This window comes from Labeo rohita, chromosome 4, assembly GCF_022985175.1.
Source record: "Labeo rohita strain BAU-BD-2019 chromosome 4, IGBB_LRoh.1.0, whole genome shotgun sequence".
Taxonomy (NCBI): domain Eukaryota; kingdom Metazoa; phylum Chordata; class Actinopteri; order Cypriniformes; family Cyprinidae; genus Labeo; species Labeo rohita.
The window spans coordinates 18,977,829-19,002,862 of record NC_066872.1 but is presented as its reverse complement, the minus strand read 5'-3'; the positions used below and the strand labels follow the sequence as shown (position 1 = coordinate 19,002,862).

The window sequence follows — 25,034 nt, the reverse complement described above, 5'->3', positions numbered from 1 at the left end:
TAGTCAGTGTGTGGTGTACCTGCAGCGTGGTGGGTATAAACAAAAGCATTAACTAGAGTGGCCGCTTCACCTATATTACAAGGGAGGGGCTTCACAAAACTAGGAAACTGTAAGCCCTTCAGTTTAGGCAAGGGGAGCGCCTGTAGTAGTTTCCTTACGTCTCATTAGGGCAAAGAGACAAACACCTGTGTTGCATTTCTAATGGAATTGATAAAGGTATGAGGCCTGTTGTTGTTTGGGTTGATTTTTGTATGTGAGGGCTGCTGAGCTTCTTGCTGAGGCTACTGTGCCAGGACGTGGGCTAGATGTTTTTTCCGTGATGCGATTGGAAGGGATAGTTGGTAGTTTTGGGTTTCCCTACCTGAAGTTGACTCCTCTATCTATTAATTGTTTTTTTCACCAGGGAGTCCTGGTTTATTGTGAATTATTATCGGTTCCCCCGGCACTTGTATTTGTATTTGTGTGTGTGTAGGGGGTATTAGGTCAGGTTACAATCATTCAGGTGCCATTTTCATATTGTTTTATATTGACGACTGCTAAGTAGTTAGCCAGAGTGGTCTTAGCATATATTGAGTGATCTTCTTTGGTGTGTATAGATGTGTGTAATGTAACTGATGCACTTTTAGATTTTGGTACCCCTGGTGTTTGCTGTGTAATGAAATTGTGTATAATTGGTGGGCACATGAACTAATTTTAAGATGTTGAAGCCCTCTGCTAAATACCTTCCTGCTCGTTGATTGCATACTGGTTATAGGTAATTTGCCAAATACGTTAGTAATTGAAGTATTCTTGTGACAACCACCTTAACCTGCTGCCCTGCCCTCTTGAGGTTTTAATGTCTGTATTATTGTATAAGAATAAAAGTGTCATTTGTATTTATTAAGGTTGTGTGTGCTTTGGTCTCCTCAGCTATTAATGCCCAAATATATTTATCTTGTCCAGTTAAGAACCTTTTGGTCTCTTTACTTTACTTCTTATTTTTTGAATGTTACAAAATCATCAGATTGTTTATTGGAGAAGGGACAGAGCAGTGTAGAATAAAGGTAAATTATGTTTATTTTTTTTTAAATACGAGGCATTAAACACATGTTAGACTGCACCCCATAAACACATCAAGCCTAGAAAAAACCCAGTCAACCACCCCATTAAGATATTTAGTGACACAATTTCCCTCCTTTTACGTATGTATAAACATAGTGGCGACACTCTGGAATTACCTCCTACTTCATATTAAGCCAATATAATCTTAAAGCAGACAAAGGCCACTTATAAGTAATATTAATACCCATTAAATATATGCATATATATTTCAAACAACCATAAGATCAGATATCAGATCAGATGAATGTGCAGTATGTAATATCAGTTTGATTATTTTGATAGTACACTTTTGACAGCTGGTTATAAGTAACATTCTACCTACCCTAACCTTAACCTAAGTCTACTAATACTCTAATGAGAGTTAGTTTACATGTAGTATCATACAGTCAATAGATTAATTTATATATAGGTAGATTTAATATGGTGTTCATTGTGCATTATAAATAATCATACTCTTGAAAGTTACCACAAATATGTATTACAATGTATTATAATTGTTATATTTATTAATGAGATTATATATTATGTGGTTTCTTATAATGCATTATGCATTCATTATAATGCCTTAATAATACCCTTATAATGTATTATAAATATATTAGAAAGTTTCATAGAAAATGTTGCTGAAAACTCTTAACTATTTAGGAGAACTCTTAGTGGTAAGATAAAATGTACCATGAACCAGAATTTGAACTTATGTTGCCCAAGCTGCCTACAAGATTATCGGCAAAGACCATATATTATTTTTCCTACAATGTATTTTTCATCTTCGTTATGTCATCACAGATTAAAATCTATACTATTATTATTATTTTTTATTGCATTTAAGGTAAAATAGGCTTAGCACTTACGCCTCTATCGCTTATTGCCTCAATGGTGTACAGTGTCTGTGGGCAGACTGCTGAGGTGGATTGCCGGCAACAGCTATTTTAGGATTGTTTGTTATTAGGTCTTAGTGACTCAGGAGTCCTCTTGACTACTCCAAACTTATCACAGATTTAGTTTTTAATGCTAAAATGCTTTGTGAAATATTCCTAAAGCAAAAATGTAGCAATCCTAAATTTAGGACTGACACACCCTTTCTTTTTAAGTTTCTCCTAAATCCATGATTTAGGAGCTACATTTAGCCTTAAGATGTTTTGTGAACTCCTGGTTTAAACTATACACATAAAATCAACATTTTCACATTTAGGGTTAAGCAAATCTGTGTATGAGTGGAAATATTGTGTTATATTGTGTTTTAAAAATAAATAGATAATTGACAATGCATGAGAACAGTTCTTTGTCTGTTTTTGTTGGAGCTCTAGAATATCTAGAATCTTTCTGTTGCTGTTTATGGCCAGTGCATGTTTATTTTATTTATTTGTGTGTGTGTGTGTGATTTACTTAAAAAAGGAACATATTAATACATGTTATTGGTTATTTGTATTGTGTGATAACAGTTTTGTAAAAACAATAAGGCTCATGTCGCTGTGGTTTACTGTGATTTTGGAAGGGCTAATTCCCAAACAACAATGCCTCTTAGCTATTCAAAAATCACTGCAAACAATGGCTTCATACATTATTGCTTTATTCTGGAAGTGTGGAGAAATGTACTCTTATTAAACTCTGTTACCTTAATAAACTTTTTCAACATATTGGTATTTTATATGTTTCCACAACAATTAAAAAATTGTGTATTTAATAATTTGCTTTCAAACGTTAAAACACAGATTTTCTTTTAGTAGCAACTGTAAACCAAGCCACTGTAAGACACTTTGAGTTGCTCATGTAATGCTGCACTTAACTCTGAAACACTCTCAAATCTTTCTTTTTGAAACTCTTTAGACTGTATGTTTATATAACCTTTGCACTTTGATAACAGTACGGCATATCATGTTCTCATCATAGGGTCATACTTCTCAAGTAAAAAAAAAAAAAATTAACATCTGTATAAATAAAAACATTTTGTCTCTTGTTCTGGCATTCCATTGAGAACAGTATGATAACAAAATTGAATTGTCATTTTATTTATGTAGCATTTCGCTATTTATTTTATGAAAAAACAAAAACAAACAAACAAAAAAACAATTACCTCAGTATTTTTAGCTGACATTGTAAGCTCTTCAGTCCATCAGAGAGAAGCTTCACTCCAGAATCCTGCAGATCATTGTTACTCAGATCCAGCTCTCCCAGGACAGATGAAAGTAGAGCTGATGACAAACTTTCACAGCACTGAGCTGTGAGGCTACAGAAGGACAGTCTAAAAAAATTGCATACATTATGAATCATAGCAGTGTGATGTTTAATAATTAACAGGAAAAAGAAAAACAATGAAAATATTTAAATCTTAAACCTCAGTATCTCTAGCTGACAGTTTGGACTCTTCAGTCCATCAGAGAGAAGTTCCAGACCAGAATCCTGCAGGTCATTACAACTTAGGTCCAGCTCTCTCAGAGGAGAGTTTGATGATTGCAGAGATGAAGACAAACTTTGACAGGATTTTCTAGTGAGATTACAGTTACATAGCCTGTGGGAAGAACAAATAATGAAATAGTCTTACTTGTAACTAAGAAAATTCGACCCTTAAATTTATTTTAAAAAGTGTTATATATACTAGCCCAGATCTATTTTGTAATTACTGAACTTAAGAATTTACTCAAAGCCCTAATGTATAATGCATTATAAAGGTATTAATATTGTACATCGTCACTCATTATACCTCTTCATAAATAATTGTAACCAAAGTTAAAATGCATTATAATTTTGGCAGATTCTGAGAATGGTTGTTTGTCATTTGTTTTAATGCATTATACTGTATAAAGCTGTATAGTATTACAATGTATTTTAACTGTAGTTATTGTTATTTGTGAGACCATACAATGCACTATACATAAAGGCTATAATAGTGGAGATTTTTTTTCAACATTTAATGTAATTACACAAAATTATATATTTACATGTATTATTTTTTCCAAACAATCTTGGCCAACAAGTCTTCCCATGTAAAATAAAACCCAATAACAGTTTATATAAATGAATGTAAAGAAGACTCTCACAGTGCTCTTTTGGTGTTTTTGATAACTGGCAGCAGTCTCATCAGTGCTTCATCAGATCTTCTGTATTTCTGCAGCTCAAAGATTTCTTGTGTTTCTTCTGATATCAGGAGCACAAACACCAGACCAGACCATTGAGCAGAGGACAGGTTCTCTTCTGAAAGATTTCCCGTTCTGAAATTCTTCTGGATTTCCTCTACGAATTCATCTTTCAGTTCACTCAGACAGTAGAAGAGATTGATGGTCCTCTCTACTGAGTTCTGATTCTCTATTGTTTTTCTGATATATTCAGCAGTGAATTTAATGCTCTCTGTTTCCAGCTTCAGTTTTGGCAGGAGTTCCTTGAGGTCACTCTGATTAGACTCCAGTGAAAGTCCCAAGAGGAACCGGAGAAAAAGGTCAAGGTGTCCATTCTCACTTTGTAAGGCCTTGTTGATCGCAGCCTTATGAAGGTGAAACAGTGACTTTTTGGAGAATTTCCATGCAACAACGTCTTTCCAGGATTGAAGAAATGGGTTTGCTTTCTTATCTTTGTAAATCAAAAACACATAGAGACCAGCAAGGAACTCTTGGATGCTGAGATGTACAAAGCTGTAAACATTTCTTGTTGAAACAGCCTTCTGAAACATCTGAGTGCATAACCCAGAAAACACAGACCCATCACTGACATCTAAACCACACTCCTCAAGATCTTCTTTGTAGAAAATCAGATGTCCTTTCTCTAGCTGTTTAAAGGCCAGTTCCCCAAGCTTTAGAATAATCTGATCAAAAGACATTGCATTGTCTTTGGGTATAGGGTCATCACAGTATTTTTCTACCATCTTTTGCTGCTGAGAAATTAAGAAGTGTATGTACATCCCTGTGAGAGTTGTTGGCATTTTGTCATTGCCCTTTTGAGCCAGTAGAGGCTCAAGAACATTTAGAGTCATCCAGCAGAAGACCGGGATGTGGCACATGATGTGCAGGCTCCTGATTTTCCTGATGTGACGGATGATGGTTCTAGCAACCTCAGGATTGCTGTTTTTATTGAAGTATTTCTCTTTTTGCTCATCGTTAAACCCTCGCACCTCTGTTACCTGGTCAATGTAGTTTCGGGGTATCAGACTGGCTGCTGCTGGTCTGGATGTGATCCAGATGAGAGCAGAGGGAACCAGATGTCTCTTGATCAGGCTTGTAATCATCTTACTCAGTGTTGTTTTTTCGTGAACACCTGTGATTCTGTCATTTTCTTTAAAGCTCAAAGGGAAGCGACATTCATCTAGCCCATCAAAGATGAACATGACCTTACCATCACCTTCAGGAAGAGAGGGCAGTTGTTCAGGACTGCTGAAGCAGAATTTGTAAAGCAGTTAGCAACTTAATTCCTGTTTGATCAGATTTAGTTCACGGAACGGCAGAGGAAAAATTAAGGATATATCCTGATTTTCTTTTTCTTCAGCCCAGTCAAGGATAAATTTACTAACAGAGACTGTTTTTCCCACCCCTGCGATCCCCATTGTCAGCACCTTTCTGTTTTTTCGACCCATATGGTCTTTGAAAATGTTATTGCACTCGATTGGTGTATCCTTGCAGTCAGACTGTTTGAGATTCAGTTCGATCTGTCTCACTTCATGGTCATTCACTCTACCTCCAGTCTCATTCTGCACTACATATAGATCAGTGTAAATATCGTTTAGGTATTTCTGATGACCTGTCTGTGAATTACCGAGCAATATCCGCTCACAGTCCTGTTTTAATTTGTTTTTCAGTTTCTCTGTGTAATTATGAAGAGCAGCTTTACTGTCCTCTGTCACTGAGCCTTAGAGATAAAAAAAAACAGCAAAGAGTAAGTAAATACATATAAAATATAATAATAATAATAAATAATTAAAGCTGCAAACAGTCTTGAAAAGGCCCTCGCATCCTGGCTCACCGCCACCCGGTGGCTTATAAAAACAGGGAAGGGTGAGCAATATGCATTTAAAATGGTAAATATAGAATTAATATATCAGTCATTTAGATGTGCCAAACTTCTTGCTGGTAGCTGGTGGTGCTATAACTAAAACTGAATATTGCCGTGTAGATGTCTTCAAACCAGAACTTTCATCAAACGTGAAGTTTGGTGCAGATTGAACATGGTATGTTTGACTTGGTGTAAAGCATGATATTTCCTGTTGCAAATGATGGTGCTATGATCATAACTGAATATTGGCCTTTACAAGTCTTCAGGCCAGGACTCTTATCAAACATGTGAAGATTTGGGCAGATTGACAGTTCAGTTCAGTTTAGGTTTGAGACAGTTCAGTTTTTCATGAGGAGTGCATGAAGAGCTGACAAAATCATGAAAGGCACTTTTTTCTTCTAGAACACGATATAACGGCTTCTTCGTTCTCATCACCCTTGATGGTGGGGCAGCATGGGGTTACACTGATGTCCCTCAGATGTGAGTGCGGGTTGATGCACATTACACTGCTTTAGCATGGGCTGTACAACCTAGTCCGCAAATGGGCATGGCACCATAAGGCTCACCGTGTACCAGTTACAAGGCAGCGTCTTAGACCGATCCTATATTGTTAGGGGCCTGTGTGTTGTTGCAATAACAAATGCCTCTAAGATAAGCTGGGGTGCCGTGTGCCACAGATATGCAGTATAAAGTCCCTCAGCTGCATTGGCATATAAATTGGATTTGTTGACAGTGCTTTTTGCCATGAAGAGGCATCATCCTTGGGTTCGAAACAAGTACTTATTAGTCCGGATGAGAATGGCCCACTGGATAGTGAATGTCAATCATCTGACCTATCAGTCTCAGGGCAGACCATCTCCCCTGGATTTACACCCAATTCCACCCAATTTTGTAATCTCTGCATGGAGATGATCTCTTCCAGAGTTGTAGAAACTCAAATGAATGGTAGAGTATAGAGCTTGCTTTAGTTTCATTCCCATAATAATTGCACTTTTTTGGATCCAGGTTTAACACTAGAACCACCAAGGGGTAAAATTTAATTAAAAGTTATTTAGTTATTTAAAAGCACATAACAGATTTTCAATAAAACATTCTAGTCTCCTAGTCATTGACTTTTACTAAAATTGTATTATATATAATACCCTGTTGTTAAAATTTGTTTGTAAAAAAACAGATAAAAAAAAAAGTGGCATTTATACCATAAGTGCCAGCGGGTCAAATTTATCCACATATGCCTTTATGTTCAGGTTTTAATTTCTGCGCAGCTTATGTTTTAGCATTCTATGTTACTAGGCAATGCCCACTGAGATCGTCGTAATCAGTTTTTGTCACAATGGATAAAAGAAATATCATGGGTAAATGTGTCCTGGGTCGGCTCAGCATTCGACGGGTCATCTGACAGCAATCCAAAGCCTCCCAGAAAAATTAAAGCAACTTAGCCTATTCTCCAGGACAGGGCGATTACTATATGAGTTACAGAAGGTGAGTCAAGAGTGGACTTCATCCTACAGCTGGCCTAGGACCTGAGGATGGCATCCAAAGTAAAAGTGGCACCGCATACGGATGTGCTGCACAGTCCCGATCAGCCGAGGACAATTACGTGCATGGTGAAGGCACAATGCAATACAATACAAATTAATACAATAACTCATTTTTGTTTTGCAGTTTTATTGTTTATTGTTCACTATAGTTCTATTTATTTTATTCTGGCTGTTTCCAGAAAAAAAAATATTTCTGATCTATGTCATGAATAAAACAATTTTAATAATTACTCCAATTGTATTGATGTAGTTTTCTTATTCAAATCAACGATACATGATATAACTAAACAAATTTATAATAATTAGGTAAAACTGTGTGCTTGAATTTGTCGTTGAATCATACCTCTTATGCAGTATGGTGAATTAGCCTATTGCTCATTATTGTTTATTCAGGGTATTTTGGGCTAAATTAAATAACATGGGTTACCTTAATACATGAAGAAAAACATTTCATTATAATATTACACCACTCAAATATGTATAAATTTCCTCCTAATTCTTATTGTCACTGCAGGCTGTTTTAGCTAATATTCAACGTCAAGCAAAGTAATTAGAGTAGCCTGCTTAAAATATCCTTGAACATAAAACAACAGGATAAAAACATAGTTGATGACTAAAAAATATCATTTTAAGACTCTAGACCAGGGGTGGAAAACATCAGCCCTGCAGAGTTCAGCTCCAACCCTGATTAAAACTCAACCCTTCAGACCTTGATTAGCTGCAGGTGCGTTTGATTAGGGTTGAAGCAAAACTATGCAGGGCTGTGGCTCTCCAGGACCAACGTTTGCCACCCCTGCTCTAGACATATATTTTGTGAAAACAGTGGCACAATACAGTGACATAATAAGTATTTTACTCATATCAAAATAATAGTCATGTGCGTGGGTACATTTTTCCCGGCTCGCAGTTTTAGGTATACAACGACCCCCGGTTCTAGTGTTTCTGGCATGCTCACTTGCCAGCATTGGACCGCTAAGTCGTGACGCAGTTCACTAGAGATGCTGTTTTCAACACACATCGAAGAGACCAACAGAAAGGAAACATCTCGTTTACATATGGTAACCCTTGTTCCTGATGGAGGGAATGGAGACGTGTGTCCCTATGGCCACAACTGTGACCTGCCTCTGATAGAGTTAAGACACTATCTCAACTAGCTTTTGTGTCTTATTCAGCTTTTTCTGGATATATGCTGGCTCTGACAATCAAAACATTTATTTATTGCATGTTTCATTTCTGTAAATCGGGCTTTCTGAATGAATGACTCTCTCTACCTTTTGCTTTGGTCTTCATGAAGACCCGCTTGTACTGCTTTTTTCAATTAGTGCAGTTTAACATGCATTTTTTGTGATTAATTTACTTCCATTAACTTGGATGTTAGTATATATTATTTTATAGCTGTAAAACAATGTTGTATCACCTTGCTCTCTCTGAGTTTTATTGCTATGTTAATGTTGGTTTACCTTGTTCTTCTCTTGGCTTCTCTGCTGTCTCTGAGCATTTTAGTTGATCTGCGAGCAGATGCATAAGATAAGAAAAGATGCATAACGAATGATAGAAATGAACTGAATATACAGATAAATATTAAGTAAAAATGGTATTAAATTGTGTGTCTGATTAAAATATGAGGTTGAAAAATAACCAGTCGTTACTAAAGTGTTAGTATTAGAAGTGTGTTTTGTCATAATGATGTACCTTTTCCTGTATCAGTTAAGTTGTAAAAGTTTACTTGTCCTGTGAAGGTGTTTCCAGTCAATAAACGAGCATTTAAAGTTGCACCTGTTTCAGCTTTCATGTTGACACTGACTCCAGTCTCAGCACTGCTGTTAATCTGTCCTGGAGCTTTGTCAACTGTGTGAATGTAAAAGAGATAGATTTATGTTTCTTAAACCAATTTATCATATATAAACAACTTAATTCATTTTCTTAAAGGGCCCCTATTATGCTATTTAAAAGGTTACTACAAGTCTTCTACAACAGGTTTGCATGATAAATTTGTCAGTTGTAAATAAAATATAATAAAAAGTTGCGCTGTTTATAACACTTGTGTGCTTTAATGTTTAACCTGAAGCTGTTTTATTTTGTGCAAAATGGTATGAAGTCACACCTGTGGTGTTCCCGGTAAAAATGACATGGTCTACAAAAAAACAAACAAACAAAAAAAGGCTTATAAATCACTTGTTATGCTATTTTATCACCAAATACTGGATTCAATCTTTTTGTCAACTTGTTTTCTCTAAATTATGTGTATTATTAGTAATATGTAGCTACATAATATTACACACACAGGGACGTGCAGAAGCACACAAACATGCCAATTGCCAAATATTAAAAATGATCTGATTACAATGTAAAAGATTATTATTGTGTACATAACTATAAAAATGCCTACATGTCGTAATGGACAGTCCATATGCACACTTTTTTTCAAATCCTGCATGTACTAATCTAGAGGTTGTTTACTGACTGTTTTGCATTGAAATTCATCTAATGCTATCTTGCAGATGTGGTTACCTTTGAGTTTTTTACTGTCTAGATCCTCTAGTATCTCCAGAAGCTGAGGTGAAACAGACATTGTATTCTGTCATGGATTCTCTTCTGTTGGACAAGAAGAAAAAGATTTGTCTTGCCACACTAGCAATACAACTTTCAAAACAGCAATTCTGTAAACATGATGGTCCTATACTGTACATAAATATGTTGGTATTTAAACGTGGGTGCATATAGCATTTAACTGAAGAGGATGGAGTGATTCATACATTTAATATCTAACCAGGTTTCATTCAGAAAAAAAACAAACAAACAAACAAACATTCAGCCTGTTACTGATAATCAAATGCTTTACTACATATTATTATTTCTTAAGATAGCAGAAAAAAATGTTAACTTTACAGTTAAAGTCAGCGTTTGAGTAAGGGATAGAGAACACAGATTTATTTAAAGAGATGCAGTAAGAAATTAGCACTGAAAAGGCGTGGACAGTTATTTTTGAAACACCTTTTTGAAAATTAATTTTGAAAATTAATTAAGTTTCTTATTTAATCATTAAATTAATGGGAGAAGAGTATTTAAATGAATCATGCAATGCGATTTGCTAAGATTTGTGCTCATCAATTCACTTGTATTTGCAGCATATAACACCTAAAAAAGGATATCTTAAAGCAGGTGGTAATTTGAATTGCTTTTGGTAGATTGTGTTATTGGGTTATTATTTAAATAAGATTGTGTCTGTGTTCTTCAGTGTGCACATTTTCAGTAAATCACCCACAGAAATTTCCATCGGCCCATATATGTGAATGAAAATTATTTTTCGAAGTGTTGATGTCACACAATTCTTAGTAAAATGTATCATATTCTCATTATAGAATTATACTCTATGGGAAAACTTGGAACCATGTAACGTTTTGATTTTAGGTGAGAGTAAGAGAATCATAGCTAAATCACAAGTTAAAGTCTTGAACACACTAAGCCTGTGGGCAGGCATCGGGCAATGTCAGGCCATTTTTTGAGTGTTGGCTGACTTAGTTTCAATGTGTTCCACACCAATAAATGACGTTGTAAATTAACTTTTTTTTTATACGTTTTGCATATTTCTGTAGTGTGCGGGATTTGTTTTTGTTGTTTAAGGATTTTTATAATGCATTATGGATTCATTATAATGCCTTAACAATACCCTTATAATGTATTATAAATATGGACTTCATAGAAAGCGTTACCCTAATTTTTATTATAATAAAGTATATAATAATGCAATGCTAATCGACATAGTATTCTAAACAGTGATAAAGGCTATGAAATATGTTGCATGCCTTATTCTGTGTAAGAAGCCACATCATCTCACAGAAGGATTTATTTCAAACACTCTACTGATGTTATAAAGTGAGTTTGGAGTAAAATAAAAAATGTTAAATGAAATGTGGTGCTTTTAGATGGAGCAGCATTTACTACACAGAGCCATATTTTACAGACGCAAACAGCTTTCATAATCGCAGGACGATTTCATAATCAAGCGATTAAATCAGTCTGTGATGTATGTAAGCGGTTTTGCATACCTTGTCAGTAAACTACAGCTTGGTGTAGTAAATGCTGCTCCATCTGAAAGCATGTGATTGAGATTTACTACTGATCACAGAACCGGCTTTACTAAAAAGATGCACATGCAAATGAAGCCGGTCAGAACCACGCCAGCTTTGGTGGGTAAAGCATATTCAGCGGCTGGTCAGGCTGCAGTATGCCTTCACACCATGTCCCTGCTGCAGGCCAACCAGGCTGATTTGCTTGGAGACCTACATTAGGGCAGGGTGATTGCAAACTCCGTTGAAAAACAGATTTGTCTCTCAGGGCCACTAAGGAGATGGCTAAATCTGTCATCCATAAAAGACAAAGATACGAACGTCTTACTGGATGCCCCACTGTCTCCTTCTGGCCTGTTCAGCAGCGCAGTGAACACAGTCGTTGATAGGTTTCTGGAAGCTAACAAGCAGGCAGTGGCGTTCAAAAAGCCAGCTCCTCATATGGAGCTAAACTTCAAGAAGTTTGTGATGCAGAGGGCTGGTCCTCTCCACACACATTTGTAAGGTTTTATAACCTGGATACGTACTCCACACCTGGGTCCAGAGTGCTGTCATCCTAGTGCTGCTCTTCTATGATTTCACACTGGACAGGCACTTGTCAATATGGCAGCGTGCGTATATCATTCCCACAGCACTCCGATGCAGCATGAGTTCCCTCAAAAGGGAACGTCTAGGTTGTGACTGTTCCTTTGTGCCTGTCAGCGACTTTAGTTTTTTAAAGCTATTTTTGTTTCCGTTTGGGCTGGCTTCATACATACTTAGTTTTGATGTCAGCCACCTATGACATTCTGTCATGCCATTGGACTGATTTCACATGTACTTCACGACGCAATCATGCAGAGGCATTTCCACAGGGCTCCGATGCAGTGCCCTTTTCCCTACAGTCGTAACCCAGATGTTTTCTCACAATTCTGACTTTTTTCTGACAATTGTGAGTTTATATGAGACAATTCTAACTTTCTTTTTTTTTAAGATTTTCATTCATTTCATTAACATTTTTGCATTTATTTTTGATAGGACAGTACAGCAATGACAGGAAACAAAGTGGCACTACATGTCGGTGCGCTGCCCACAAGGCTTTTGGCACCAACAAACAATTCTAACTTTTTATCACATAATTCTGTCTATATATCATGCAATTTTGACTTTATAACTCGTGAGTTAATCTCGCAACTCTTGAGAAAAAAGTTAGAATTGTGAGATATAAACTCTCAGTTTCTAAAAAACGTCAGAATTGTGAAATATTCTGAAATTGCAATTCCAGCAATTTCCAGTTTAACGAATATGTCAGTGCATGAGAATAGCAAGTATGGGAAGAAGAAAGACATACATCTACTGACACAATGTTGATCACATTGAACGAGACATATAACATCAACTCTGCAATGGATATTAATATCCAAAACTTAGTAAAACCACTATTTATTAGCAAGGTAACAAGGTCGGCAGTTTAAGACATTAACTTGTAAGCACACAAAACACAAGATACTTCTCTTTTCAATATAAATAAGTCTTTATTGGATAAATCTAAGACATATAAACTTATCTTCTTTTTTTTTTATTGAAGGAAAAACAAAGTGGCATACTACATACACAGATTTTTAACAAGGCTCCTCTTGATTTTACAATTTTTCTCCCTTTCCCACAACCCATCCCAAAGAACACACAGACATACCAAAAAAAAAAAAAAAAAAGAAAGGGAAGGGAAGTTCTCTTAATAAATAAGAACAAATTCCAAAATAGAGAACAAAATCACAAAGTTATGATATTACAAACAATGGGGAAATACTTGACATCATTGTAAGCCCATTATGTCTGAATGTGTTAACCATTACAGTGCGCACAGGCCTTTTTAGTTACACTGTTAATTTTAGTTTTAGTTTGGGGGGAGAGTTGCGTCCTTTTCAAAATATGACAACAATGGAGACCATACTAAATAAAAACGTTTAGTTGATCCTCTAAGAGAATATTTTATCTTTTCCAATTTCAAAAAAAAAAAGCATCACATCACTAAGCCAGAGTGAAACTAAAGGTGGTTTACTTGATTTCCAATCAAGCAATATTCTTCTCTTAAGCGCAAGCGTCTTGACAATTTTTGGACATTACTGTATTACTTTGCTCAGGTACTCCAAAAACAGCCATTTCAAAACTAGGCCTAATATCCTTAATGTATGCCTCAGACAGAATTTTAAATAGAGCTGTCCAGTAATCAAACAGTCTGGGGCAAGCCCGAAACATATGAGCCAAATCTGCTTTAGCAGAATGACATCTCTCACATGTGTCAGCAACATTTGTGTATATCTTGTATAGTCTAACCTTACTGTAAGGAAGTCTGTTGAGGACCTTGAACTGAATTAAACCTAAGCGAGTACAAGAGGTTGTGCCGTTCACCTTAAGTAATGCAAGAACAGTCCTTTGACCATTCTGCATGGATTTTGTCGAGATTAATATTTTTAATTGACATTAAAGTGTTATATATAGTAGAAATTACTCCCTTCAAATGTAAGGGAATATTTAAAACTTTATCCAATCCTGTACTAGGAGGAATAGAGGGATATGTGGAACAATGCTTTTGGATTAGATGACGTACTTGAAAATATCTAAACAAGTGTGATTTTGGCAGATTATATTTTGAAGAGAGAGTTGAAAATGGGGCAAAAAAAAGGCCTCAACGAACAGATCACTAAATTTGGCGAAACCCAACTTTTGCCACTGACTGAAGACTAAGTCCAGTTGAGTTGGAAGAAATAGAAGATTCTTGCATATAGGGCTGGCTATGGAGAAGTCTTTAAAACCAAAACATTGTCTAAATTGAAACCAAATCTTAAGGGTATTTACTACAACTGGACATTGAGTGTACAATGAAATACAAAGGGGCAATTTAGATAGGGCTCGAGCTGGAAGGGATGATAAACTACAAGAGTTAGCCTCTGAAATACACCAGACATCTTTGGAGTTCTGAAGCCAATAAAGTACTTTTGAGATATTTGCAGCCCAATAATAATATCTGAAATTAGGAAGTGCTAAACCACCTTGAGATTTTTGTCTTTGGAGAAACTCCTTCCAAATCCTTGGTGCTTTTCCGCCCCATATAAATGATGAGATAAGTCTGTCTAAATTCTGAAAAAAGGCTTTGGGTAGAAAAACTGGGATACATTGAAACAAGTATAAGAACCTTGGTAAAATGTTCATTTTTACACAATTAATTCTACCTGCAAGTGATAGAAACAGCAAATTCCATTTTTTAAAGTCTAGTTTTAACTTGTCAATTAAAGGAACAATGTTCTTTTTGTAAAGGTTAGAGAATCCCTGTGTGATATTTATCCCTAAATATTTAAAGCCTGATAAAGACAACAGAAAAGGTATATCACTATTTGAAATATAGAGAGCGTTATTGTTTATTGGAAAACAAATACTTTTTGAAAAATTCAATTTATAACCTGAGAAAGTGCCAAATTGTTTCAATATCCTAACTACCTGTTGAATACTTATAACCGGATCTGAAAGGTACAACAGCATATCTTCGGCATATAAGGATACTCTATGTTCTATGCCCCAACTATTAATGCCAGTAAAATGCTGTGAGCATCTTAATGCTATTGATAGGGGCTCGATGGCTAAAGTAAAAAGTAAGGGGCTAAGAGGGCATCCTTGTCTTGTACCCCTTGACAGGGGAAAAGACTCTGAACGCACTCTATTTGTAATTAGCGATGCTTTAGGGGAAAAGTATAATAACTTAATCAGTGAAAGAAAATGTGTTCCAAAGCCGAATCTTTCCAACACAGAAAATAAGTATTTCCATTCCACCCCGTCGATCGCTTTTTCAGCGTCTAATGAAACAACTACCTGAGGGACAGGGTCCTGAGAAAGTTTAGATGAGTGGATTACCCCTAGTAATCTCCGGATATTACTAAAAGAATGGCGACCATTGACAAAACCTGTTTGGTCTTTTGAAATCAAATTCTCTATAACTGTATCTAAACGTAAAGCAAGGACTTTTGCCAAGATTTTAATGTCAGAATTTAGGAGAGAGATTGGTCTGTAGGAATTACATTTCAAGGGATCTTTATCAGGTTTTAACAAAAGAATAATGTTTGCTACATTTAAGGTTTGTGGCAAGCTACCCCTTTTCAAAGAATCCTCAAACATATCAAGAAGAATAGGGGCTAATGTATCTGCAAATTTTTTTAAAAAAGTCTATTGGGTAGCCATCAGGGCCAGGAGTTTTTTTGTTTTGCATAGAAGTAATTGCACTTAAAATTTATTCTTTTTGTATAGGTTTCTCCAAATAGGGTTTCTTCACAGAATTCAGGGTGGGTATCTCTATATTGTCTAAAAATTCCAACATTTCAGAATTGGATTCAGAAGTATTATTAATTTCAATTGGATTAACTATTAAATCATTATCACTGTTGCAAATTTGAGGTATAAGTTGAGAAGCAGCTTTAGATTTTAATTGGTGTGCTAAAAGACACCCTGCTTTTTCTCCGTGTTCGTATATATATCCTCTAGAACGTAGCAAACACCATTCAGTTTTATTTGTTGATAGAAGATTATACTGAACTAGAAAGTTCAACCTTTCCTTATAAAGTTCAGGTGAGGGGGACATGGAGTATAGGCCATCTAATCTTTTAATAGAATCAATCAAATCATCTAGTTTTTGTTTACGTTTTTTTATTTAGGGTTGACGTATATGAAATTATTTCTCCCCTGATAACTACTTTAAGTGTCTCCCACAATGTAGAAGCTGATATAGATTCTGACCTGTTGTGTAATAGAAAATTGTCTATAGCTGTGGTTACGAATGAACAAAATGCAGGATCTGATAATAAGGACGTATTTAATCTCCACAAAGGCCGTTCATTATACCTCAAATTGCAAATAAGATCTAATTGCACAGGAGCATGGTCTGATTCCACAATAGGTAAATATTCTATTTGCCCTACAGAAGAAAGGAGAGATTTATCTATAAAGAAGTAATCGATTCTTGAATAGGAGTGGTGAACTTGTGAGAAATAGGAATATACTCTACTCTGTGGAAACAGGAATCGCCAAGGATCAATGGCCCCCACTTGATCTATGAATGTAGAAAGAGCTTGGGCCATCTTAGAGCGGGATAAAGATTTGGGATTAGAGCGGTCAAGGGATGGATCCAGTATGCAATTTATGTCACCACCAAAAATCATGAGATGGGAGTTTAGGTCTGGCAGTAAAGAAACAAGCTTATTAATAAAACTCACATCATCCCAGTTAGGGGCATACACGTTAACTAATAGGACAGGGACTTGATATAACATCCCAGAGACTATAACATATCTTCCCTGAGGATCTGCAATAGTAGCAAATGCTGTAAATTGGATGTTTTTGTGTATCAAAATGGCAGTGCCCCTTGCTTTAGAGTTAAAACTAGAGTGAAAGATTTGCCCCACCCATGATTTCCTAAGTCTAAGATGATCACTAATGCGCAGGTGGGTTTCTTTTAAATATATTATTTCAGATTTTATTTTTTTTAAATATGCAAAAATTCTGCCTCTTTTAGTTGGGCCATTTAGGCCTTTAACATTCCAACTAACAAATCTAACTTTTGACCCCCCAGAAAATTTTGTTGAATCAGCCGTATCAAACATGGGCATATATCAATTTAACTGGGCAATAACAGAACAAAGATGCAATCAGCAACATAAATGATTCCTCACTGTTAAGTTCTTCTGAGAGCATAGCATAAAACAAAATATTACCAACACTTTTTGGATAAACATAACACACACACAAACCTCCTAACATATTCCGTATGCTTGTTTCCGCAACTGAAACAAGCTGCAGAAACCTATTTAACTTACATGGCTCCCGATTATCCAGTCTTTTCCTCTCAACCTTCTTGAGGAATTCCAAGCCACAGTATATACTTGGAGTTCAGTATAGCGTCATTACTACACTTTGTGCTTTAAGGCAATAAACAGAAACATACGTCTTTTCTTAAATTGTTAGATAATTTGCGATAGAAAAAAAAAAAAATAATACAATAAATCACCACATTGCCTTAAGTATATTCACAGTGTCTTGTAATTTTCGCAGTCAGTGTGTTACGGCCAAAGCCAGTCTTTAGTCCCGTGCAAGAATGCGCGTCTTGTAAAAAGCCTCAGCAGCCTCAGGTAAGTCGAAAGTGTGAGTTTCCTCACCGAATTTCACACGAAGACGGGCAGGATGCAGAAGTTGAAACTTTATACCTTTCTGATAGAGGGATTGTTTAACTTCTTTGAAACCGGCGCGTTTCTTCGCTAAAGCTGTGCTCGTATCCTGGTAGAACCGTAGTGACACACCGTTGAATTTAACATCATGTCACCTGGCCCACTGAAGTGCCCTTTCCTTTTCCTGATATCGGTGGAAGCAGACAATGAATGGTCTTGGTGGTTGCCCTGGTCCAAGTCTGGGGCGAAGTGCACGATGCGCACGCTCAAGTTCGGGAGGGCTGTCAAACACGTTCTCCATGGAATCTTTCAGCAGCCCAGACACGAATCCGATGGGGTCTTTTCCATCCTCACTGCCTTCCGGAATGTTGATAATACGCAGGTTAGCCCTCCTAGATCTGTTCTCAAGATCGTCAAGATCGTTGCTCATTTCTCTTTCTGGATGAGTTTAGAAGAGTAAGAATATGAAATCCCAAGTTTATAGCAATATATGCAATTGCTTAGGCCTGAACAAACATCAATGATCAATCAATAACCCTCGCATTGAGTTTCTCAATGAGGCTATTTATATTTAAAATGTATTTTAAATGCACCAGTTCAGCTAGAATCTGGAGGTTGCACTTGCATTGCCTTTGTGTAAAGAGATCCCTTTTGTTATTGTCTTTTGCAAAAAGGGGTTTCCCACAGTTGCTGATTGGCTGGAAGTTCAGTAGCTGTTGGAAGTGTTGGGAGTTGGCTGGTTGAAGTTTTAGGCAGGCACAGACGTCTGGAACACGGCTTGTGGCAAAACTTAACTTGGAACATGAAACTCACAACAGAAATAAAAAAAAAAAACTAAAGCAGAAGAAAGAAGTGTGATGATCCTCATGGTTTTTAGGAGCAGCTGGTATGCAAGCCAGAAAGCCCAAAAAAGCGCTTAATGAACGTAAAACTTAAAGGTAAAAGCAGTGGCTAACAAGCATGGTTAAGAGCCAAAAAATGGCAAAAAGCAAAATTGGTTTGTGTCCGGATTATTTAAACTGGGCTGTTGGGACACATACCAAATGGTGCCTTGACCAATTAGACACTGTCTTAGATCGTGGTGTTGCTATGTTTCTTCTTCAAAAGGCTTCAAAGCTGCTAGTGGAATTGCTTCAGACTGGCTGGTGCTAGGATCGGATTTACAATCATTCATGTTGTCTTAGGCCTCTTTATGGAATTCGGCTCCTCGTGTTTCAACATTAGTCTGATCGAATCTTAAATTGTCTGATTCGCTCTGATACGCTACAATTGTAAAAGGCACTATATAAATAAAGGTGACTTGACTTGACATTCCCATAAGATGAAGCTACTGTATGGAGTCTGTACCAGAAACAGAAATGATTAGCTTACCTTACGAGTCTTTGGGTTTGAGTTCATTCTTTTGTCATTTGACTGGTTCCTGTGATGTATTGCATTTAAATATCTTTTTTTTTGAAATTAAAGTGTTGCCTAACCATAAGGGTGAAAACCGAAACCTGTGTGTTCCTGTGTTTGCTTAAAAACTTTTTTTGTATGTTTTTTTGTTTGTTTGTTTTCTATGTTGAAAGGAGGCCTTTTCTTTTTTGTGTCACTGTGTAGTCCAAGATACAACTATTGCAATATAGCTTTGCTACATTGGACGACTGAAGTGTTGCAGTTTAGAAACATTTGAACTTTTCACTGTATGTAAAACATGATGAGAAGATGAATATGCTAATGGATGGATGAGTAATGTATATGGACATAATCAATATGTTCTTAATGAGACAAATGCTTCTGATATTTAATTTTAATGTATTATAGCAAAGCATTTATCTTTCCACACAAAGAGTTAATACCTGGCTATTGTAAAACTACTGCAGAAAAATAAAGAGCCAGAAGAACCAGTTAAACAGGACTATTTCAGGAAAACAAATGTACCAGTTTTACATTTGTTTTACAAGTGTGAAACTTACAGCCAGTCTTCCAAAACCAAACACCCACAGCCTAGCTGTTTACAGCTGAATGGGTTTAAAGGAATCAGTCTCAGAGAAAACATCTTAGAAAGTTAGTTTACTTCATTTCTTTACAGTTACTTCTATTTCTGCATTTCTATATTTTTAACTCTTTTGTGTATAAGAACCGCAGGGAACTTCAGCAAAAGAGTGTTAATGAAGTTGAAATGCTGTTCAGTGTAGACAGAATGAATGTTATAGTCATTACCTTATAGAGATAGTATTTAATCAAAACTGTCTCCAGATGCATGAAGCTGCTGAGTTTCATTCTTACAGTTAAGATACATAAAAAATACTATTTGAAGGGAAAAAGAACACTCGCTAATAAATAAATCTAGTGATTACACACCATGTGCCAACAATATAAAAATGTGTAGCTTTCTGTAATTCACCCACAAAAACACTCTTGATAATCTGTTTGATCGTGATTAAGAGGTTTCAATAAAATCATCAAAATGACTTCAGCACAGCAATGACATCTTAAGATGACACTCATACATGAAAACAACTAAAGAAAGATGAAACTCACCTCAAAGGTAGTATTTGTAGATCTTTCTTTTTCCTTTCTTTTGACCTGTCAGCAGTTACCAGTTTGTCACTTTTAGCCAGTTGAGACATGAGAATGAGAACAATGACAATCAGCATCTAAACTCTGTTCTGCTTGCATTAAAAATGAAAGGTTCAATCTCAGAAAATGCTGCTGAACTTCTTAGGAAGCTGTTTCGCAAGTTTGTGAAGATGCACTTTGTGTGATTTAAAAACAAGTTCATTATTTATTCTTCACCATTTATCTTTTGTTAATGGTAATGTTCAGTTAAAGAAGACCTTTTATGCAAAATTCACTTTTATAGGGTGTTTGAACAAAGTTGTGCGTCCACAGTGTGTGTAAACAACCAGCCTATTATGATAAAAATCCCCATAAATCATGAACAGTCTCTGAACAGGTAATTCTAGATTTCTCTCCAGTGGAGCCACCCACCAGTGATGATCTCTGCCCTATTTGCATAGACACAGCACTGAGTGAAAAGCAGCAGTCCACCATTGTTCGCTAGAGCAGCCGGTGCAGGGATAGACACTGGTCCTGGAGTGCAGCTGTCCTGCCTAGTTTAGCTCCATTCCTAGTCAAACACACCTGAATATCTTCAAGATTATTTGAAGGAAGATGAATTGGGTCAGAGCTAAATTCTACAGGACAGCAGCACTCAGAAGTGACCATCCATGAGCTTCTCTATTTTCTATGAAGACTGAGGAAAATTCATGTCCCACCCCACATACTCACCACATTTTACAGAGGGACTATAGAGAGCATCCTCAGCAGCTGCATCACTGTCTGGTTCGGAAACTCCACTACCTCGGATTATAAGAGCTTGCAGCGGATAGTGAGGACAACTGAGAAGATCCCTGGGGTCTCTCTTCCTTCCGTCACTGACATTTACATCACACACTGTATCGCAGACAACTCCACACATCCCTTGCACCAACTCTTCACCCTTCAGCCATCAGGTAGATGGTGCAGAAGTACACATGCCTCACGGCCTGAATTTTCTCACATCAGCCCCATTTTCAATACACTACACTGGCTGCCTGTCATCTGTCATATTCAGTGTAAGATACTGCTCGGCACATTCAAAGGCTGTTACAGTCTTACTCCTGTGTAAATCTCATTCGTCCCTACAGTCCAGCTTACACACTCAGTTCCTCTGTCTCTGGATGACTACTGAGCCTAGTGTTTAGATTAACAGGGCTTTCTGCACATCTGCTCACACACTTTAAGACACATCCCTCATATCCATACATGATTATAAAACTGACCTCAAAACATAGTTTTTGGAGCAATTAATTTGAAAGACAAAATGTTTCGAGAATATAGTAAAAATTACAAAAATAAAGTAGTAGCAATTAAAGATTAAAGTAATTATTGTTATGATTCCTGTCTGGTCTGCCGGCCACCGGAGGTCACTGTGCATCTCGTTAACCTCTCACACTGCACAGACTGTTCCATCACACCCCAGACTATGTTTCCCATCACCCATAGTGCTGATTGTGCGGACACCTGTAGCCAATCAGGCGCTCTATATAAGCCTCGGACTTTCCCTTGTTACTCACCGAGTATTGTGGTTTATTGGATGGTTGTTTCGCGTGAGTTCCCTAGTTACCGATTTCCCAATGTTTAGCTTTCTCGCCTGGCCTTCTCGTTTCGTCTGTCTCACCGCCTTCCTTTTGGACCTCTCGCTCGTTTGTTCAGATTACCCCTTTGCCTCACTAAAACAATGTCAGAAAAATTAATGGACTAAATAACCTAAAAACACCTAGATTCAATGAAAACAAATCATTTTGTTCAGTTAACATCAAATTATTTATAATCTTCCAGTTACATTGTTACATTTCCTAGAAAGGTCAAATTTTGGCTATTTTGATTCAGACGAATCAATACATGAAATTGTGTGACACCTCTATAGTTGAAATTACAGTGAATCTACTGCAACTACTCAATATTTGAAACTACAGCAAAGATGATGATTAGGTATGTTACAAGAGTACATATGCACAAAAGAAAATAAAAAGCGTTATGGTAAAGCATAAAGAGGTGAAATGTGCAAATAAAAGAAGTCATGAAGGTGACAGTCAGATGTAGCCCACATTCAGCTGTGGTGTAAAAGTAGCCTTGATTGTATAATTGCCTGAAATCAGCATTTTGCTTATCATACTCTTTAACAAAGATAACAAACAGAGCCTTACATTTGCATGACTTTTTTTTACTTGTATCTGTGTGATGGCAAATAATAATTGTCTTCCTGAATGAATGCACAGATGATTATAGAAATGACTAAACCTTGTCACTCTGTGGAAAATGGTGATTTATTCCCAGAATGAGTTTGCAAATGAAGTTGCATGCTACTTTGATATGTGAAACTTTTCTCAAAATAAAGACACTGGTAAGGTTTCTCTCCAATATGAATTCTCATGTGAGTTTTAAGGTTTTCTTTAATTGTGAAACTTTTTCCACACTGTTTACAGGTGAAAGGTTTCTCTCCAGTGTGAACTCTCATGTGAACCTTAAGGCCTCCTTTTCTTGAAAACTCTTTCCACAGTGATGGCACATGAAAGATGTGAGTTATTACGTGATTCTTAAGGTGATTTGTGTTTGTGAAACTCCTTTCGCACTGATAACACTGAAAACTTTCTCTTGAATGAATGTTCATGTGATTATTAAAGTTTGCATTATGTCTGTAACTCTTCCCACACAATTTGCAGGTGAAAGGTTTCTCTCCAGTGTGAATTTTCATATGAGTCTTTAGGTTTGCTTTATGTGTGAAACTCTTCTTTTTGGTGAGGACATCTTTTTAGTCCGTGAACAACTAATCAATTTTTCTTCCATTTTTAAATCATGTTTCTCATTTTGATCTTTCTCTTTTGTTTCATTCAGCTTTTGACGCTCCTCTTGCAGTGCCATCAGGTCTGGGGTAAAAAGAGACAAATACAAGTTAACACCAGTTTTATGCAGCAGCTAGAGCACTTACTAGTCACACTGACCACTGTCTGCATCATCTTAGACTGGCAGACTGAAACAGGCTGGCCACATAAAATTCTGGCCACAGCATTTGATAAATTCAATCTGAAACAACAGACACTTCAGCAGTGCCAGTGTGCAAAGTATGCAAGTTGCAAACGACCCTCAAACCACAAGGGAGCCCCAATCACAGCTGTGCAATTAATAGTATAGAATTAATGTGTGGTGGCGTTCCTTGCGTATGATCTGAGATGGTGTTAAAGGATAAGTCCACTTCCAAAACAAAGATTCATATATAATGTACTCACCCCCTTGTCATCCAAAATGTTCATGTCTTTGTTTCTTCAGTCGTTAAGAAATTATGTTTTTTGAGGAGAACATTTCTGCATTTTTCTACATATAATGGATTGATATGGTGCCCTGAGTTTGAACTTCCAAAATGCAGTTTAAATGCAGCTTCAAACGATCCCAAATGCGGCAGTAAACTATCTCAGCCGAGGAAGAAGGATCTTATCTAGCAAAACGAATGGTTATTTTCATAAAAATAATACAATTTATATACTTTTTAATGTCAAACGCTCGTCTTGTCTTATTCTGCCTGGACTGTTTTTCCCTGGTTCAAGACATGTCAGCGATGCAGCGATGTAGGATGATTTAAAAATGATTTTTGAAGTTGAAGGAGAAAATATGACTGGAGTTTTTTGACATACCCTGTCTTAAACCAGAATACACAGAGATGAGCGTTTGAGATGAAAAAGTTTTTAAATTGTATTTTTTAAATGAAAATAACTGATAGTTTCACTAGATAAGACCCTTCTTCCTTGGCTGGGATCATTTACAACCGCATTTGGGATCATTTGAAGCTGCATTTAAACTGTATTTTGGAAGTTCAAAATCAGGGCACCATATCAGTCCATTATATGGAGAAAAATGCTGAAACATTTTCCTCAAAATCCGTAATTTCTTTACCACTGAAGAAAGAAAGACATGAACATATTGGATGACAAGGGGGTGAGTACATATGTGAATCTATGTTTTGGAAGTGGACTTCTCCTTTAAGCTCCCTACACAGTGTTTATTGGACACATACAAAATATGCAGAGAAGTGGGTTGCGAGGACTTGAATCGAGAACCGCTGACTTGGGGTGTGCACAATGGACAAATACACTGAAAAGTGTGTCAGAATGCCCTTCTTGGTGAGTTTTCACGTAGATGCAGTCAGTTATGTCTTAAGTAAACATAAAACAATAGGAAAAGTAATCAAATTGAGCACTGATGCTTGCTGTGTAAAAACATAGCCTAATGCCTGAAACTACTACTGGCATTAGGGATAGGAAAATTCACCAATTCGCTCAGTGCATCGTCATATAAAGTTAAATATCAGATAAGCATATTTGCATCTGTAAAAAACAATTTACTTATATATAGTTATGTGACGGGCCGATGTGTGGCCGCACAGGAGTGGTAACGTACGGTAGAGGTAACACACTTGTGTCTCTTGTTCGCATCTGTGTACGCACACACCCACCCATATCCACACACATACATTTTACATGAATTTGGTAATCTACCATTTCCGAGAGTACAAAACAATTAGTATTTTTTTTATTTTGTTTGCATATCTTTATAGCATTCTTATTTACATCGCTGTT

General features: G+C 36.6%; 1 pseudogene; it reads right to left on the bottom strand.

Annotated features, from left to right (window-relative positions):
* Positions 1 to 20,537, bottom strand: part of LOC127164166 (NACHT, LRR and PYD domains-containing protein 12-like) — a 443,855-nt pseudogene extending 423,318 nt beyond the window's left edge.
* Between the last annotated feature and the right edge of the window lie 4,497 nt (positions 20,538 to 25,034).